Genomic DNA, 12,604 nt, shown 5'->3' with positions numbered 1-12,604 from the left:
CAAAAACAATCATTAGTTAGATATAAACGGCAGTAATTGATTCAGTAGGACTCCTTATCCATGTAAACGATCATTGTGACATCTGAATTCATTAATTATCTGAAATACACTGCGTGTGCGTGTGATGTTAAATGTTTGAACCAAGGTTAACGGTTAAAGTGTCAGAGAATGGGTGGTGATTTTTTGACGTCCTCCCATGATCTGAAGTGAGCGTGCGTGTTTGTGTTGGTGAAAGTTTAAGAAATGTACAACTGTCGGTTCAGCTCTCTGGTGCTCCCTGCTGGCAGTATCACTATACTGTCCTCATGTTTCACAAAAATAGTTTTGAGAGACGTTGTCAGTTTTTGTATGTTGCTTAAATCCTCCAAAGCGGTTGGCAGTAAACATCAGGTCACGGTACGCCACGGTAGGCCACGGAGTCAATGAGCTCGAGTTGAAAAAGAAAAAGCTTACAGCACCTGGTATTCCCAGGCGGTCTCCCATCCAAGTACTAACCAGGCCCGACCCTGCTTAGCTTCCGAGATCAGACGAGATCGGGCGTGTTCAGGGTGGTATGGCCGTAAGCAATTAGTGCAGGCGCAAAACCAGGTTTTATACAGTAGCACATAAGGAGTGAGAAAGCTGCTGAGGCTCGACGTTACACTTTTACAAAAACAATCATTAGTTAGATATAAACGGCAGTAATTGATTCAGTAGGACTCCTTATCCATGTAAACGATCATTGTGACATCTGAATTCATTAATTATCTGAAATACACTGCGTGTGCGTGTGATGTTAAATGTTTGAACCAAGGTTAACGGTTAAAGTGTCAGAGAATGGGTGGTGATTTTTTGACGTCCTCCCATGATCTGAAGTGAGCGTGCGTGTTTGTGTTGGTGAAAGTTTAAGAAATGTACAACTGTCGGTTCAGCTCTCTGGTGCTCCCTGCTGGCAGTATCACTATACTGTCCTCATGTTTCACAAAAATAGTTTTGAGAGACGTTGTCAGTTTTTGTATGTTGCTTAAATCCTCCAAAGCGGTTGGCAGTAAACATCAGGTCACGGTACGCCACGGTAGGCCACGGAGTCAATGAGCTCGAGTTGAAAAAGAAAAAGCTTACAGCACCTGGTATTCCCAGGCGGTCTCCCATCCAAGTACTAACCAGGCCCGACCCTGCTTAGCTTCCGAGATCAGACGAGATCGGGCGTGTTCAGGGTGGTATGGCCGTAAGCAATTAGTGCAGGCGCAAAACCAGGTTTTATACAGTAGCACATAAGGAGTGAGAAAGCTGCTGAGGCTCGACGTTACACTTTTACAAAAACAATCATTAGTTAGATATAAACGGCAGTAATTGATTCAGTAGGACTCCTTATCCATGTAAACGATCATTGTGACATCTGAATTCATTAATTATCTGAAATACACTGCGTGTGCGTGTGATGTTAAATGTTTGAACCAAGGTTAACGGTTAAAGTGTCAGAGAATGGGTGGTGATTTTTTGACGTCCTCCCATGATCTGAAGTGAGCGTGCGTGTTTGTGTTGGTGAAAGTTTAAGAAATGTACAACTGTCGGTTCAGCTCTCTGGTGCTCCCTGCTGGCAGTATCACTATACTGTCCTCATGTTTCACAAAAATAGTTTTGAGAGACGTTGTCAGTTTTTGTATGTTGCTTAAATCCTCCAAAGCGGTTGGCAGTAAACATCAGGTCACGGTACGCCACGGTAGGCCACGGAGTCAATGAGCTCGAGTTGAAAAAGAAAAGCTTACAGCACCTGGTATTCCCAGGCGGTCTCCCATCCAAGTACTAACCAGGCCCGACCCTGCTTAGCTTCCGAGATCAGACGAGATCGGGCGTGTTCAGGGTGGTATGGCCGTAAGCAATTAGTGCAGGCGCAAAACCAGGTTTTATACAGTAGCACATAAGGAGTGAGAAAGCTGCTGAGGCTCGACGTTACACTTTTACAAAAACAATCATTAGTTAGATATAAACGGCAGTAATTGATTCAGTAGGACTCCTTATCCATGTAAACGATCATTGTGACATCTGAATTCATTAATTATCTGAAATACACTGCGTGTGCGTGTGATGTTAAATGTTTGAACCAAGGTTAACGGTTAAAGTGTCAGAGAATGGGTGGTGATTTTTTGACGTCCTCCCATGATCTGAAGTGAGCGTGCGTGTTTGTGTTGGTGAAAGTTTAAGAAATGTACAACTGTCGGTTCAGCTCTCTGGTGCTCCCTGCTGGCAGTATCACTATACTGTCCTCATGTTTCACAAAAATAGTTTTGAGAGACGTTGTCAGTTTTTGTATGTTGCTTAAATCCTCCAAAGCGGTTGGCAGTAAACATCAGGTCACGGTACGCCACGGTAGGCCACGGAGGCAATGAGCTCGAGTTGAAAAAGAAAAAGCTTACAGCACCTGGTATTCCCAGGCGGTCTCCCATCCAAGTACTAACCAGGCCCGACCCTGCTTAGCTTCCGAGATCAGACGAGATCGGGCGTGTTCAGGGTGGTATGGCCGTAAGCAATTAGTGCAGGCGCAAAACCAGGTTTTATACAGTAGCACATAAGGAGTGAGAAAGCTGCTGAGGCTCGACGTTACACTTTTACAAAAACAATCATTAGTTAGATATAAACGGCAGTAATTGATTCAGTAGGACTCCTTATCCATGTAAACGATCATTGTGACATCTGAATTCATTAATTATCTGAAATACACTGCGTGTGCGTGTGATGTTAAATGTTTGAACCAAGGTTAACGGTTAAAGTGTCAGAGAATGGGTGGTGATTTTTTGACGTCCTCCCATGATCTGAAGTGAGCGTGCGTGTTTGTGTTGGTGAAAGTTTAAGAAATGTACAACTGTCGGTTCAGCTCTCTGGTGCTCCCTGCTGGCAGTATCACTATACTGTCCTCATGTTTCACAAAAATAGTTTTGAGAGACGTTGTCAGTTTTTGTATGTTGCTTAAATCCTCCAAAGCGGTTGGCAGTAAACATCAGGTCACGGTACGCCACGGTAGGCCACGGAGGCAATGAGCTCGAGTTGAAAAAGAAAAAGCTTACAGCACCTGGTATTCCCAGGCGGTCTCCCATCCAAGTACTAACCAGGCCCGACCCTGCTTAGCTTCCGAGATCAGACGAGATCGGGCGTGTTCAGGGTGGTATGGCCGTAAGCAATTAGTGCAGGCGCAAAACCAGGTTTTATACAGTAGCACATAAGGAGTGAGAAAGCTGCTGAGGCTCGACGTTACACTTTACAAAAACAATCATTAGTTAGATATAAACGGCAGTAATTGATTCAGTAGGACTCCTTATCCATGTAAACGATCATTGTGACATCTGAATTCATTAATTATCTGAAATACACTGCGTGTGCGTGTGATGTTAAATGTTTGAACCAAGGTTAACGGTTAAAGTGTCAGAGAATGGGTGGTGATTTTTTGACGTCCTCCCATGATCTGAAGTGAGCGTGCGTGTTTGTGTTGGTGAAAGTTTAAGAAATGTACAACTGTCGGTTCAGCTCTCTGGTGCTCCCTGCTGGCAGTATCACTATACTGTCCTCATGTTTCACAAAAATAGTTTTGAGAGACGTTGTCAGTTTTTGTATGTTGCTTAAATCCTCCAAAGCGGTTGGCAGTAAACATCAGGTCACGGTACGCCACGGTAGGCCACGGAGTCAATGAGCTCGAGTTGAAAAAGAAAAAGCTTACAGCACCTGGTATTCCCAGGCGGTCTCCCATCCAAGTACTAACCAGGCCCGACCCTGCTTAGCTTCCGAGATCAGACGAGATCGGGCGTGTTCAGGGTGGTATGGCCGTAAGCAATTAGTGCAGGCGCAAAACCAGGTTTTATACAGTAGCACATAAGGAGTGAGAAAGCTGCTGAGGCTCGACGTTACACTTTTACAAAAACAATCATTAGTTAGATATAAACGGCAGTAATTGATTCAGTAGGACTCCTTATCCATGTAAACGATCATTGTGACATCTGAATTCATTAATTATCTGAAATACACTGCGTGTGCGTGTGATGTTAAATGTTTGAACCAAGGTTAACGGTTAAAGTGTCAGAGAATGGGTGGTGATTTTTTGACGTCCTCCCATGATCTGAAGTGAGCGTGCGTGTTTGTGTTGGTGAAAGTTTAAGAAATGTACAACTGTCGGTTCAGCTCTCTGGTGCTCCCTGCTGGCAGTATCACTATACTGTCCTCATGTTTCACAAAAATAGTTTTGAGAGACGTTGTCAGTTTTTGTATGTTGCTTAAATCCTCCAAAGCGGTTGGCAGTAAACATCAGGTCACGGTACGCCACGGTAGGCCACGGAGTCAATGAGCTCGAGTTGAAAAAGAAAAAGCTTACAGCACCTGGTATTCCCAGGCGGTCTCCCATCCAAGTACTAACCAGGCCCGACCCTGCTTAGCTTCCGAGATCAGACGAGATCGGGCGTGTTCAGGGTGGTATGGCCGTAAGCAATTAGTGCAGGCGCAAAACCAGGTTTTATACAGTAGCACATAAGGAGTGAGAAAGCTGCTGAGGCTCGACGTTACACTTTTACAAAAACAATCATTAGTTAGATATAAACGGCAGTAATTGATTCAGTAGGACTCCTTATCCATGTAAACGATCATTGTGACATCTGAATTCATTAATTATCTGAAATACACTGCGTGTGCGTGTGATGTTAAATGTTTGAACCAAGGTTAACGGTTAAAGTGTCAGAGAATGGGTGGTGATTTTTTGACGTCCTCCCATGATCTGAAGTGAGCGTGCGTGTTTGTGTTGGTGAAAGTTTAAGAAATGTACAACTGTCGGTTCAGCTCTCTGGTGCTCCCTGCTGGCAGTATCACTATACTGTCCTCATGTTTCACAAAAATAGTTTTGAGAGACGTTGTCAGTTTTTGTATGTTGCTTAAATCCTCCAAAGCGGTTGGCAGTAAACATCAGGTCACGGTACGCCACGGTAGGCCACGGAGTCAATGAGCTCGAGTTGAAAAAGAAAAAGCTTACAGCACCTGGTATTCCCAGGCGGTCTCCCATCCAAGTACTAACCAGGCCCGACCCTGCTTAGCTTCCGAGATCAGACGAGATCGGGCGTGTTCAGGGTGGTATGGCCGTAAGCAATTAGTGCAGGCGCAAAACCAGGTTTTATACAGTAGCACATAAGGAGTGAGAAAGCTGCTGAGGCTCGACGTTACACTTTTACAAAAACAATCATTAGTTAGATATAAACGGCAGTAATTGATTCAGTAGGACTCCTTATCCATGTAAACGATCATTGTGACATCTGAATTCATTAATTATCTGAAATACACTGCGTGTGCGTGTGATGTTAAATGTTTGAACCAAGGTTAACGGTTAAAGTGTCAGAGAATGGGTGGTGATTTTTTGACGTCCTCCCATGATCTGAAGTGAGCGTGCGTGTTTGTGTTGGTGAAAGTTTAAGAAATGTACAACTGTCGGTTCAGCTCTCTGGTGCTCCCTGCTGGCAGTATCACTATACTGTCCTCATGTTTCACAAAAATAGTTTTGAGAGACGTTGTCAGTTTTTGTATGTTGCTTAAATCCTCCAAAGCGGTTGGCAGTAAACATCAGGTCACGGTACGCCACGGAGTCAATGAGCTCGAGTTGAAAAAGAAAAAGCTTACAGCACCTGGTATTCCCAGGCGGTCTCCCATCCAAGTACTAACCAGGCCCGACCCTGCTTAGCTTCCGAGATCAGACGAGATCGGGCGTGTTCAGGGTGGTATGGCCGTAAGCAATTAGTGCAGGCGCAAAACCAGGTTTTATACAGTAGCACATAAGGAGTGAGAAAGCTGCTGAGGCTCGACGTTACACTTTTACAAAAACAATCATTAGTTAGATATAAACGGCAGTAATTGATTCAGTAGGACTCCTTATCCATGTAAACGATCATTGTGACATCTGAATTCATTAATTATCTGAAATACACTGCGTGTGCGTGTGATGTTAAATGTTTGAACCAAGGTTAACGGTTAAAGTGTCAGAGAATGGGTGGTGATTTTTTGACGTCCTCCCATGATCTGAAGTGAGCGTGCGTGTTTGTGTTGGTGAAAGTTTAAGAAATGTACAACTGTCGGTTCAGCTCTCTGGTGCTCCCTGCTGGCAGTATCACTATACTGTCCTCATGTTTCACAAAAATAGTTTTGAGAGACGTTGTCAGTTTTTGTATGTTGCTTAAATCCTCCAAAGCGGTTGGCAGTAAACATCAGGTCACGGTACGCCACGGAGTCAATGAGCTCGAGTTGAAAAAGAAAAAGCTTACAGCACCTGGTATTCCCAGGCGGTCTCCCATCCAAGTACTAACCAGGCCCGACCCTGCTTAGCTTCCGAGATCAGACGAGATCGGGCGTGTTCAGGGTGGTATGGCCGTAAGCAATTAGTGCAGGCGCAAAACCAGGTTTTATACAGTAGCACATAAGGAGTGAGAAAGCTGCTGAGGCTCGACGTTACACTTTTACAAAAACAATCATTAGTTAGATATAAACGGCAGTAATTGATTCAGTAGGACTCCTTATCCATGTAAACGATCATTGTGACATCTGAATTCATTAATTATCTGAAATACACTGCGTGTGCGTGTGATGTTAAATGTTTGAACCAAGGTTAACGGTTAAAGTGTCAGAGAATGGGTGGTGATTTTTTGACGTCCTCCCATGATCTGAAGTGAGCGTGCGTGTTTGTGTTGGTGAAAGTTTAAGAAATGTACAACTGTCGGTTCAGCTCTCTGGTGCTCCCTGCTGGCAGTATCACTATACTGTCCTCATGTTTCACAAAAATAGTTTTGAGAGACGTTGTCAGTTTTTGTATGTTGCTTAAATCCTCCAAAGCGGTTGGCAGTAAACATCAGGTCACGGTACGCCACGGTAGGCCACGGAGGCAATGAGCTCGAGTTGAAAAAGAAAAAGCTTACAGCACCTGGTATTCCCAGGCGGTCTCCCATCCAAGTACTAACCAGGCCCGACCCTGCTTAGCTTCCGAGATCAGACGAGATCGGGCGTGTTCAGGGTGGTATGGCCGTAAGCAATTAGTGCAGGCGCAAAACCAGGTTTTATACAGTAGCACATAAGGAGTGAGAAAGCTGCTGAGGCTCGACGTTACACTTTTACAAAAACAATCATTAGTTAGATATAAACGGCAGTAATTGATTCAGTAGGACTCCTTATCCATGTAAACGATCATTGTGACATCTGAATTCATTAATTATCTGAAATACACTGCGTGTGCGTGTGATGTTAAATGTTTGAACCAAGGTTAACGGTTAAAGTGTCAGAGAATGGGTGGTGATTTTTTGACGTCCTCCCATGATCTGAAGTGAGCGTGCGTGTTTGTGTTGGTGAAAGTTTAAGAAATGTACAACTGTCGGTTCAGCTCTCTGGTGCTCCCTGCTGGCAGTATCACTATACTGTCCTCATGTTTCACAAAAATAGTTTTGAGAGACGTTGTCAGTTTTTGTATGTTGCTTAAATCCTCCAAAGCGGTTGGCAGTAAACATCAGGTCACGGTACGCCACGGTAGGCCACGGAGGCAATGAGCTCGAGTTGAAAAAGAAAAAGCTTACAGCACCTGGTATTCCCAGGCGGTCTCCCATCCAAGTACTAACCAGGCCCGACCCTGCTTAGCTTCCGAGATCAGACGAGATCGGGCGTGTTCAGGGTGGTATGGCCGTAAGCAATTAGTGCAGGCGCAAAACCAGGTTTTATACAGTAGCACATAAGGAGTGAGAAAGCTGCTGAGGCTCGACGTTACACTCTTACAAAAACAATCATTAGTTAGATATAAACGGCAGTAATTGATTCAGTAGGACTCCTTATCCATGTAAACGATCATTGTGACATCTGAATTCATTAATTATCTGAAATACACTGCGTGTGCGTGTGATGTTAAATGTTTGAACCAAGGTTAACGGTTAAAGTGTCAGAGAATGGGTGGTGATTTTTTGACGTCCTCCCATGATCTGAAGTGAGCGTGCGTGTTTGTGTTGGTGAAAGTTTAAGAAATGTACAACTGTCGGTTCAGCTCTCTGGTGCTCCCTGCTGGCAGTATCACTATACTGTCCTCATGTTTCACAAAAATAGTTTTGAGAGACGTTGTCAGTTTTTGTATGTTGCTTAAATCCTCCAAAGCGGTTGGCAGTAAACATCAGGTCACGGTACGCCACGGTAGGCCACGGAGTCAATGAGCTCGAGTTGAAAAAGAAAAAGCTTACAGCACCTGGTATTCCCAGGCGGTCTCCCATCCAAGTACTAACCAGGCCCGACCCTGCTTAGCTTCCGAGATCAGACGAGATCGGGCGTGTTCAGGGTGGTATGGCCGTAAGCAATTAGTGCAGGCGCAAAACCAGGTTTTATACAGTAGCACATAAGGAGTGAGAAAGCTGCTGAGGCTCGACGTTACACTTTTACAAAAACAATCATTAGTTAGATATAAACGGCAGTAATTGATTCAGTAGGACTCCTTATCCATGTAAACGATCATTGTGACATCTGAATTCATTAATTATCTGAAATACACTGCGTGTGCGTGTGATGTTAAATGTTTGAACCAAGGTTAACGGTTAAAGTGTCAGAGAATGGGTGGTGATTTTTTGACGTCCTCCCATGATCTGAAGTGAGCGTGCGTGTTTGTGTTGGTGAAAGTTTAAGAAATGTACAACTGTCGGTTCAGCTCTCTGGTGCTCCCTGCTGGCAGTATCACTATACTGTCCTCATGTTTCACAAAAATAGTTTTGAGAGACGTTGTCAGTTTTTGTATGTTGCTTAAATCCTCCAAAGCGGTTGGCAGTAAACATCAGGTCACGGTACGCCACGGTAGGCCACGGAGTCAATGAGCTCGAGTTGAAAAAGAAAAGCTTACAGCACCTGGTATTCCCAGGCGGTCTCCCATCCAAGTACTAACCAGGCCCGACCCTGCTTAGCTTCCGAGATCAGACGAGATCGGGCGTGTTCAGGGTGGTATGGCCGTAAGCAATTAGTGCAGGCGCAAAACCAGGTTTTATACAGTAGCACATAAGGAGTGAGAAAGCTGCTGAGGCTCGACGTTACACTTTTACAAAAACAATCATTAGTTAGATATAAACGGCAGTAATTGATTCAGTAGGACTCCTTATCCATGTAAACGATCATTGTGACATCTGAATTCATTAATTATCTGAAATACACTGCGTGTGCGTGTGATGTTAAATGTTTGAACCAAGGTTAACGGTTAAAGTGTCAGAGAATGGGTGGTGATTTTTTGACGTCCTCCCATGATCTGAAGTGAGCGTGCGTGTTTGTGTTGGTGAAAGTTTAAGAAATGTACAACTGTCGGTTCAGCTCTCTGGTGCTCCCTGCTGGCAGTATCACTATACTGTCCTCATGTTTCACAAAAATAGTTTTGAGAGACGTTGTCAGTTTTTGTATGTTGCTTAAATCCTCCAAAGCGGTTGGCAGTAAACATCAGGTCACGGTACGCCACGGTAGGCCACGGAGTCAATGAGCTCGAGTTGAAAAAGAAAAGCTTACAGCACCTGGTATTCCCAGGCGGTCTCCCATCCAAGTACTAACCAGGCCCGACCCTGCTTAGCTTCCGAGATCAGACGAGATCGGGCGTGTTCAGGGTGGTATGGCCGTAAGCAATTAGTGCAGGCGCAAAACCAGGTTTTATACAGTAGCACATAAGGAGTGAGAAAGCTGCTGAGGCTCGACGTTACACTTTTACAAAAACAATCATTAGTTAGATATAAACGGCAGTAATTGATTCAGTAGGACTCCTTATCCATGTAAACGATCATTGTGACATCTGAATTCATTAATTATCTGAAATACACTGCGTGTGCGTGTGATGTTAAATGTTTGAACCAAGGTTAACGGTTAAAGTGTCAGAGAATGGGTGGTGATTTTTTGACGTCCTCCCATGATCTGAAGTGAGCGTGCGTGTTTGTGTTGGTGAAAGTTTAAGAAATGTACAACTGTCGGTTCAGCTCTCTGGTGCTCCCTGCTGGCAGTATCACTATACTGTCCTCATGTTTCACAAAAATAGTTTTGAGAGACGTTGTCAGTTTTTGTATGTTGCTTAAATCCTCCAAAGCGGTTGGCAGTAAACATCAGGTCACGGTACGCCACGGTAGGCCACGGAGTCAATGAGCTCGAGTTGAAAAAGAAAAGCTTACAGCACCTGGTATTCCCAGGCGGTCTCCCATCCAAGTACTAACCAGGCCCGACCCTGCTTAGCTTCCGAGATCAGACGAGATCGGGCGTGTTCAGGGTGGTATGGCCGTAAGCAATTAGTGCAGGCGCAAAACCAGGTTTTATACAGTAGCACATAAGGAGTGAGAAAGCTGCTGAGGCTCGACGTTACACTTTTACAAAAACAATCATTAGTTAGATATAAACGGCAGTAATTGATTCAGTAGGACTCCTTATCCATGTAAACGATCATTGTGACATCTGAATTCATTAATTATCTGAAATACACTGCGTGTGCGTGTGATGTTAAATGTTTGAACCAAGGTTAACGGTTAAAGTGTCAGAGAATGGGTGGTGATTTTTTGACGTCCTCCCATGATCTGAAGTGAGCGTGCGTGTTTGTGTTGGTGAAAGTTTAAGAAATGTACAACTGTCGGTTCAGCTCTCTGGTGCTCCCTGCTGGCAGTATCACTATACTGTCCTCATGTTTCACAAAAATAGTTTTGAGAGACGTTGTCAGTTTTTGTATGTTGCTTAAATCCTCCAAAGCGGTTGGCAGTAAACATCAGGTCACGGTCCCACGGTAGGCCACGGAGTCAATGAGCTCGAGTTGAAAAAGAAAAGCTTACAGCACCTGGTATTCCCAGGCGGTCTCCCATCCAAGTACTAACCAGGCCCGACCCTGCTTAGCTTCCGAGATCAGACGAGATCGGGCGTGTTCAGGGTGGTATGGCCGTAAGCAATTAGTGCAGGCGCAAAACCAGGTTTTATACAGTAGCACATAAGGAGTGAGAAAGCTGCTGAGGCTCGACGTTACACTTTTACAAAAACAATCATTAGTTAGATATAAACGGCAGTAATTGATTCAGTAGGACTCCTTATCCATGTAAACGATCATTGTGACATCTGAATTCATTAATTATCTGAAATACACTGCGTGTGCGTGTGATGTTAAATGTTTGAACCAAGGTTAACGGTTAAAGTGTCAGAGAATGGGTGGTGATTTTTTGACGTCCTCCCATGATCTGAAGTGAGCGTGCGTGTTTGTGTTGGTGAAAGTTTAAGAAATGTACAACTGTCGGTTCAGCTCTCTGGTGCTCCCTGCTGGCAGTATCACTATACTGTCCTCATGTTTCACAAAAATAGTTTTGAGAGACGTTGTCAGTCTTTGTATGTTGCTTAAATCCTCCAAAGCGGTTGGCAGTAAACATCAGGTCACGGTACGCCACGGTAGGCCACGGAGTCAATGAGCTCGAGTTGAAAAAGAAAAGCTTACAGCACCTGGTATTCCCAGGCGGTCTCCCATCCAAGTACTAACCAGGCCCGACCCTGCTTAGCTTCCGAGATCAGACGAGATCGGGCGTGTTCAGGGTGGTATGGCCGTAAGCAATTAGTGCAGGCGCAAAACCAGGTTTTATACAGTAGCACATAAGGAGTGAGAAAGCTGCTGAGGCTCGACGTTACACTCTTTACAAAAACAATCATTAGTTAGATATAAACGGCAGTAATTGATTCAGTAGGACTCCTTATCCATGTAAACGATCATTGTGACATCTGAATTCATTAATTATCTGAAATACACTGCGTGTGCGTGTGATGTTAAATGTTTGAACCAAGGTTAACGGTTAAAGTGTCAGAGAATGGGTGGTGATTTTTTGACGTCCTCCCATGATCTGAAGTGAGCGTGCGTGTTTGTGTTGGTGAAAGTTTAAGAAATGTACAACTGTCGGTTCAGCTCTCTGGTGCTCCCTGCTGGCAGTATCACTATACTGTCCTCATGTTTCACAAAAATAGTTTTGAGAGACGTTGTCAGTTTTTGTATGTTGCTTAAATCCTCCAAAGCGGTTGGCAGTAAACATCAGGTCACGGTACGCCACGGTAGGCCACGGAGTCAATGAGCTCGAGTTGAAAAAGAAAAGCTTACAGCACCTGGTATTCCCAGGCGGTCTCCCATCCAAGTACTAACCAGGCCCGACCCTGCTTAGCTTCCGAGATCAGACGAGATCGGGCGTGTTCAGGGTGGTATGGCCGTAAGCAATTAGTGCAGGCGCAAAACCAGGTTTTATACAGTAGCACATAAGGAGTGAGAAAGCTGCTGAGGCTCGACGTTACACTTTTACAAAAACAATCATTAGTTAGATATAAACGGCAGTAATTGATTCAGTAGGACTCCTTATCCATGTAAACGATCATTGTGACATCTGAATTCATTAATTATCTGAAATACACTGCGTGTGCGTGTGATGTTAAATGTTTGAACCAAGGTTAACGGTTAAAGTGTCAGAGAATGGGTGGTGATTTTTTGACGTCCTCCCATGATCTGAAGTGAGCGTGCGTGTTTGTGTTGGTGAAAGTTTAAGAAATGTACAACTGTCGGTTCAGCTCTCTGGTGCTCCCTGCTGGCAGTATCACTATACTGTCCTCATGTTTCACAAAAATA

General features: G+C 44.4%; 19 non-coding genes across 19 annotated transcripts; all 19 read right to left on the bottom strand.

Moving 5' to 3' along the window:
- Positions 1 to 446: 446 nt before the first annotated feature.
- Positions 447 to 565, bottom strand: LOC130398875 (5S ribosomal RNA). The gene has a single exon (XR_008901421.1). It is a non-coding gene; the product is annotated as a 5S ribosomal RNA (ribosomal RNA).
- Positions 566 to 1,094: 529 nt separating this feature from the next.
- Positions 1,095 to 1,213, bottom strand: LOC130398874 (5S ribosomal RNA). Its single transcript, XR_008901420.1, has one exon. It is a non-coding gene; the product is annotated as a 5S ribosomal RNA (ribosomal RNA).
- A 528-nt stretch (positions 1,214 to 1,741) lies between these two features.
- LOC130398873 (5S ribosomal RNA) lies at positions 1,742 to 1,860 on the bottom strand. The gene has a single exon (XR_008901419.1). It is a non-coding gene; the product is annotated as a 5S ribosomal RNA (ribosomal RNA).
- Positions 1,861 to 2,389: 529 nt separating this feature from the next.
- Positions 2,390 to 2,508, bottom strand: LOC130398872 (5S ribosomal RNA). Its single transcript, XR_008901418.1, has one exon. It is a non-coding gene; the product is annotated as a 5S ribosomal RNA (ribosomal RNA).
- A 529-nt stretch (positions 2,509 to 3,037) lies between these two features.
- On the bottom strand, positions 3,038 to 3,156 carry LOC130398871 (5S ribosomal RNA). The gene has a single exon (XR_008901417.1). It is a non-coding gene; the product is annotated as a 5S ribosomal RNA (ribosomal RNA).
- Positions 3,157 to 3,684: 528 nt separating this feature from the next.
- Positions 3,685 to 3,803, bottom strand: LOC130398870 (5S ribosomal RNA). The gene has a single exon (XR_008901416.1). It is a non-coding gene; the product is annotated as a 5S ribosomal RNA (ribosomal RNA).
- A 529-nt stretch (positions 3,804 to 4,332) lies between these two features.
- On the bottom strand, positions 4,333 to 4,451 carry LOC130398868 (5S ribosomal RNA). The gene has a single exon (XR_008901415.1). It is a non-coding gene; the product is annotated as a 5S ribosomal RNA (ribosomal RNA).
- Positions 4,452 to 4,980: 529 nt separating this feature from the next.
- On the bottom strand, positions 4,981 to 5,099 carry LOC130398867 (5S ribosomal RNA). Its single transcript, XR_008901414.1, has one exon. It is a non-coding gene; the product is annotated as a 5S ribosomal RNA (ribosomal RNA).
- A 519-nt stretch (positions 5,100 to 5,618) lies between these two features.
- Positions 5,619 to 5,737, bottom strand: LOC130398866 (5S ribosomal RNA). Its single transcript, XR_008901413.1, has one exon. It is a non-coding gene; the product is annotated as a 5S ribosomal RNA (ribosomal RNA).
- Positions 5,738 to 6,256: 519 nt separating this feature from the next.
- LOC130398865 (5S ribosomal RNA) lies at positions 6,257 to 6,375 on the bottom strand. Its single transcript, XR_008901412.1, has one exon. It is a non-coding gene; the product is annotated as a 5S ribosomal RNA (ribosomal RNA).
- A 529-nt stretch (positions 6,376 to 6,904) lies between these two features.
- On the bottom strand, positions 6,905 to 7,023 carry LOC130398863 (5S ribosomal RNA). The gene has a single exon (XR_008901410.1). It is a non-coding gene; the product is annotated as a 5S ribosomal RNA (ribosomal RNA).
- Positions 7,024 to 7,552: 529 nt separating this feature from the next.
- Positions 7,553 to 7,671, bottom strand: LOC130398862 (5S ribosomal RNA). Its single transcript, XR_008901409.1, has one exon. It is a non-coding gene; the product is annotated as a 5S ribosomal RNA (ribosomal RNA).
- Positions 7,672 to 8,200: 529 nt separating this feature from the next.
- On the bottom strand, positions 8,201 to 8,319 carry LOC130398861 (5S ribosomal RNA). Its single transcript, XR_008901408.1, has one exon. It is a non-coding gene; the product is annotated as a 5S ribosomal RNA (ribosomal RNA).
- Positions 8,320 to 8,847: 528 nt separating this feature from the next.
- On the bottom strand, positions 8,848 to 8,966 carry LOC130398860 (5S ribosomal RNA). The gene has a single exon (XR_008901407.1). It is a non-coding gene; the product is annotated as a 5S ribosomal RNA (ribosomal RNA).
- A 528-nt stretch (positions 8,967 to 9,494) lies between these two features.
- On the bottom strand, positions 9,495 to 9,613 carry LOC130398859 (5S ribosomal RNA). Its single transcript, XR_008901406.1, has one exon. It is a non-coding gene; the product is annotated as a 5S ribosomal RNA (ribosomal RNA).
- Positions 9,614 to 10,141: 528 nt separating this feature from the next.
- On the bottom strand, positions 10,142 to 10,260 carry LOC130398857 (5S ribosomal RNA). Its single transcript, XR_008901404.1, has one exon. It is a non-coding gene; the product is annotated as a 5S ribosomal RNA (ribosomal RNA).
- A 526-nt stretch (positions 10,261 to 10,786) lies between these two features.
- On the bottom strand, positions 10,787 to 10,905 carry LOC130398856 (5S ribosomal RNA). Its single transcript, XR_008901403.1, has one exon. It is a non-coding gene; the product is annotated as a 5S ribosomal RNA (ribosomal RNA).
- A 528-nt stretch (positions 10,906 to 11,433) lies between these two features.
- LOC130398855 (5S ribosomal RNA) lies at positions 11,434 to 11,552 on the bottom strand. The gene has a single exon (XR_008901402.1). It is a non-coding gene; the product is annotated as a 5S ribosomal RNA (ribosomal RNA).
- A 529-nt stretch (positions 11,553 to 12,081) lies between these two features.
- On the bottom strand, positions 12,082 to 12,200 carry LOC130398854 (5S ribosomal RNA). The gene has a single exon (XR_008901401.1). It is a non-coding gene; the product is annotated as a 5S ribosomal RNA (ribosomal RNA).
- Positions 12,201 to 12,604: the final 404 nt, after the last annotated feature.

This window comes from Gadus chalcogrammus, chromosome 12 (genome assembly GCF_026213295.1).
Source record: "Gadus chalcogrammus isolate NIFS_2021 chromosome 12, NIFS_Gcha_1.0, whole genome shotgun sequence".
Taxonomy (NCBI): domain Eukaryota; kingdom Metazoa; phylum Chordata; class Actinopteri; order Gadiformes; family Gadidae; genus Gadus; species Gadus chalcogrammus.
Note: the sequence above shows the minus strand (reverse complement) of the source record. Positions and strands in the feature narration are given on the sequence as shown.